We start from the raw sequence: 5,220 nt of genomic DNA on the forward strand, positions 1-5,220 counted from the left end.
GCAATTTCGGAACTCGTTTAAGAAACAGCAGGTCCATGGCAAGCGCACGGAGTTCACCGTTATTTTGCTAAGACACTGTTTTAATGGGGTAACAGTAGTCGTGAGCAGGAAAGCGAACTGCATCGCCAATTATGCTGCTGACAAAGTCGTTCTGGACCCTGCAGAACCTCGACGGAGCAAACGCTTGGCTGGGCTACCCCCTGACCTACCCGACATGGCGAGCCAAGACGGAAGTGGTCCTTCTTCGGGTACGGCTGGTACTCTTTCGAACGCAGGCCGTGAACACCAAGCATCGACCAGTTCCTGGCCTCCTCAGCGTGAGCCTAGAACGTTTTCCGGCGGCGTGGACGAGGACGTTGAAGATTGGCTCAAACACTACCAACGGGTCAGCAAATACAACCGCTGGGACCCAACCATGCAGCTCGTCAACGTGTTTTTTTATCTCACCGGTACCGCACTACTGTGGTTCGAGAACCACGAAGAATCCTTCTCCACCTGGACTAAGTTCGTGGAGGAGATCGCAAAGTGCTTCGGCGACTCCCTCACAAAGAAACGCAAGGCAGAGAACACCCTATCTCAACGAGCACAGTTGCCTGGAGAAACCTGTACGACATACATCGAGGAAGTCTTGCGGTCTCTGTCGAATTGTGAACAGAAGCATGACCGAGGAGGACAAGGTTGGCCACATTTTGAAAGGAATTGCTGAAGATGTGTATAATTTTCTGATCACTAAGGACACCCTCACCAGCACGTCTGACGTTATTCAGCATTGCCGCACGTTCGAGGCGTTGAAAATGCGGCGAATTGCACCGAAGTTTGGGCGCCTTGCTAATGTTACCACTGTTGCTAGCGTCGACTATTCTGCCCATGACGATCTTGCCACGCTCGTCCGCAGGGTTGTCGCCGACGAGTTGAGCAAGCAGTTGCAAGGCGTCGGCGTACCACCACCGCCTGTGTATCACGAATGCGCAGTCCAACCACCGCCTTCCGATCCCCAAGCCTCGTGGACCTGGCCTCCTGACCATCAGCGGCACTCCCACAGTTACGATCGTGTCTCCGAGCCCCCGTACATCCGGGGTACACCCGTACCCCGTACACCCAACGTGCGTCCTGCAGCTGCCTCCGACTCCCGAGCACCGCCCGCTCCCGTCGATACCTACGGTTTTCGTGAGTCGCCGACTTGCTATCATTGCGGCCGCCGCGGACACATCGCGAGGTTTTGCCAACGCCGGCGACCACAGCCTTCACGCTCCTGGACCCGATCTTCGACCAGTTTCCGGGACAACACTGCGTGGAATCAACCAGCCAGTTTCCGGGAGAACACTGTGTGGAATCAGTCGGCCGGTGTCCGGGAAAATGCTGCATTGGTTCAACCTCCTCCCCCGCCACTTCGCCCTGGTGCCTTCCGGAGTGACTCCCCCGCTTCTGACCGTAGCTTCACTCCACCACCGCAGCGACGGGGCCGGTCCCCATCTCCACGCCAGCGCTCTTCTTCGCCCCCGCCGGGAAACTAGCGGGAGCGGCCGATGGGGGTGAGGTCGCAGAACGTTCAGCTTCGCCAATTCCTCCGCCTGCTGTGATGTTGAAAAACAAAGTGCCAGTTAGTGTAAATTGTGTAAATACTCTTGCTTTGGTGGACACCGGTGCCGCAGTGTCTGTAATGAGTTTGTGTTTTAAAAATCGGTTGGGGCCAACGGTTATGTTTGCTTTGGAGCGCAGCGCCAGTTTTCGCGGAGTTGGGGGCGAACATTTGCGACCTGTGGGACTCTGCTGTGTGCCGGTCGAGATCGCTGGAGAAACTTTTAGGGTCGAGTTCACGGTTTTGGAACGAGCCACGCATGACGTTATTCTCGGTATTGACTTTCTGCGTGAGTGTGGAGCGACGCTTGACTGTGCCGCTGGCGAAATTATCCTTCGGCGAAATATTCTGTCTGCTTTAGTTGAAGATTCAGCCGCCCCTGTTAACGGCGTATTGTGTGTCGCCACAGATGTACTGTTACCAGCTCAGGCGGCAATGTTTGTGCCTGTACGCTGCTCCGCCGACCGATCAGGCATCCGTCGTTTGCTCGTTGTACCCAACCATAACAACGCCGTCAAGAAACATCTCCTTGTGCCCCGTGCGATTGTTGAGGCCGTCGATTGTTGCGCCCACGTGTGGACGGTGAATATTTCGTCGGAGCCCGTTTGTATACCTTCCGGCCTCAAGTTGGCGACGTTTGGCGACTATGAAACCCTGGATATACGGTCCGTGTCTCCTCTCCCGCACCAGAGGGCAGAACAAGCCGACTATCACGCCGATATTAACCGCATGATCAACAAATCTCTCCCTACGTCCGAGCAGCGTGCCTTACATGAAGTCCTGACTCACTACGCATCTGTGTTCGATTTTGCTCACAAAGCTGATTTGCCTGCTCCGCCGGCATCACGTATGCACCATCAGATAAACACCGGTGACGCAGCCCCTATCAGGCAGAAGCCATATCGTGTGTCCCCAGCGGAGCGGCGGGTAATCAACGAGCAAGTCCGAGACATGCTGGAGAAAGGTGTTATCCAGGAGTCAGCAAGCCCTTGGGCTGCCCCTGTCATCTTGGTGCGGAAAAAAGACAACTCATGGAGGTTTTGTGTTGATTATCGGCGTCTAAATGCCATCACAAAGAAGGACGTCAACCCTCTGCCGCTCATCGATGACGCCGTGGACTGCCTACAATCCGCATCCTATTTCTCGTCGGTGGATTTGCGATCTGGCTATTGGCAGATACCGATGCATCCGGCGGACCGGGAAAAGACAGCATTTGTGAGTCCTCGCCATTGCCCATGCCCTTCAGTCATTTGCTCTCGTTCCCTCTCTTCAAGAGTACACAGTTTATTCAGACTCGCAAGCCGCTATACACCACATACAGAAACGCACCCTAACCCCTTCTCTACAACAGGAGGTCGAACGAGCGGTCTCCGCATTGCAGCCTTCCATTGTTTTCCTACGCTGGGTCCCTGGGCATTCAGGGATTGACGGCAATGAGCTGGCCCATCAGCTCGCCCGAGACACACTTTTCCGGGCACCGTTGATCCCCTGGCCCAAGCCCTCGGAGGACCGTGGGAGACTCTCCCTTCGCCGCGCCATAAAAGAGGCCTACCTCGAGCTCCGCCTAGACAAACGCCTTTACCCTCCACTTCATCCATCGCTCACGGTGCCGGAGGCTCGCCTTCTTCGGCACATCTAAATGAATGCAGTCATCACCCCGTCTCGCCTCTGTTTCTATCGCTATCGATCAGACCCTTCCTGTCCCAACTGCCCCTGTATCTATGCGGACCTGGCCCATTGCCTCTTCTATTGCCCGGCTGCTCAGCAGTCGGGTTCCTACCCCCCACATTCTTTATCCATCACCACCTGGCTCCTCTGGCTTGGCGCTGAAGGGGAGGAAGAACAGCGACTTCTGGTCGCCCAGGCGGTCGACATGCTCGGCCTGTAAATTATGGCCGAATAGAGGTCTTATACAACTAAATTTTAAACTATTGAATAAATTTCTCAGTTCTTACTCGCGGCGCATGCCTGACATTGCACATGCAGTGGCGCTGTGGATGAGCTGCGTGCCACCGCGCCTCAATTAAGAAACGTTTTTACGCTAGCACGCGCTGCAGCGGAAATCTGTTTGCGTGTTCCATGCTAATGCATGGCACCGGTGAATGTTCTGTGAAAATACAGAACCCTTATATACTGCTTTTTTCAGGAACACCTGCAAACATCAAGTCAAATGAGTACAGTGACCATAAAGGATCGGGGGGAATCATTCATAAACAAACAAATCTAACGGTGCATATAGATACGATGCGGCCTCTCAGCTTTGTAGTCCCACAGTGTATAACCGAAAGTCCTTGCCTGTACATTCTCTCCGCCACTTCACGGCATTCTGTTCTTCTGCAACTTCTCCAACAACCTTTTCTGAGTTCTGCAACTCTCTAGGACATCCATCACCGCCGGTAGATACCAGGCACAGAAGCCTTCTTACCACGTTTAACACAATTATAGTGCTTGCGTAAGCCCATTAATAAAATTGAGAGACACAGTGTGTTCTTAGATATCCCGAAGATACATAAGGCTGTGTATTGCAAAATAGATGCGCGCCTCGCTTACGCATATGGCGTGCAGAATAATTATGGATAATGTACTGCCTGCCCAGGCACGTCCCAGGAGAAATCACAATTTGTTTTAAGCCTTTCATATAGAATCGGTGCATCTCATCTTCCTATGTAATCCATTAGAGCGGTCTTAATTTATCATGGAGTGTTTCGCTGTGCTAGCAGCAGTGGAATTATTCTATCAGTGCTCCATGCCGTCTTCGCGCTCTGCCTAAACCTCAGTTTTTCTTGAGTTACAGATAGCGGCGGCAAACATTAATGGAAGGGAAGCATAACGGGAGAAAATATTTTTCTGTCAAACTCAACGGACACTGCACACAGGAAGAATCCGGTTCACGAAGATAATGAAGAGGCAGTAAGCAGAACGCTAGGTTCGGGACAGCAGTGTGTGACGTAGCTGCGATCTTTGTCTCCACATTATTTGCACTGGTGTACCTTACAATCAAATAGATAAAATATACGACGATTTTCATGCAGTCAGTGAAGGGCCCTACAGGCTGCGATGTCAAATGCGTTTAGTTTCTTCCATTTTGACGCCGATTAATTCTGCACGGAGAGGAACTTTGTTTTCTCAAAGCTTACATGTTCCGAAGTCTGCTTTCTTTTGACACGTGCCCGTGTGGATTAGAAGAGAAACAGAATAACATTTAATGCAGTGTTATGATTAATGACCACTTATGCGTGACGTCACTGCATTATTTCCCAGTGCACATTTTCGTTGCATTTAATACAGGACCAGTTACTGAAGAAAAGACGAAAAGAGGTCTATGTGTATAGCTACAGAAACTTCTACTTATACACAGCAGAGAGAAAGATATTGCAGCTGAGTCACTGGCTCAGTGGAAATTGAACAAATATTGAAAGGTTTTTATCGCTAATAAATTAGCCACACCTGAGATTTTTTCAGAGGGAGTAAATTAAAGATCCGACGGCCCCTGTTTTCCGTGCGATGGGAATATGCTGGGCCCCGTCTTCGCTCACACCCGCACATCCGATTCACTAATTTTCTGTTAAGTAAAACGCCAAAATATAGTCGATACTAGGCAGTTTGACCTTAACTCCTGGAGACGTTTCCTTATGCCCTAT

General features: G+C 51.5%; 1 pseudogene; it reads left to right on the forward strand.

Moving 5' to 3' along the window:
- The first annotated feature begins 214 nt into the window (after positions 1 to 214).
- Positions 215 to 1,514, forward strand: LOC149371587 (uncharacterized; annotated as a pseudogene).
- Positions 1,515 to 5,220: the final 3,706 nt, after the last annotated feature.

This window comes from Amblyomma mixtum, chromosome 1 (assembly GCF_055824585.1).
Source record: "Amblyomma mixtum isolate Tamu chromosome 1, ASM5582458v1, whole genome shotgun sequence".
Classification (NCBI taxonomy): Eukaryota; Metazoa; Arthropoda; class Arachnida; order Ixodida; family Ixodidae; genus Amblyomma; species Amblyomma mixtum.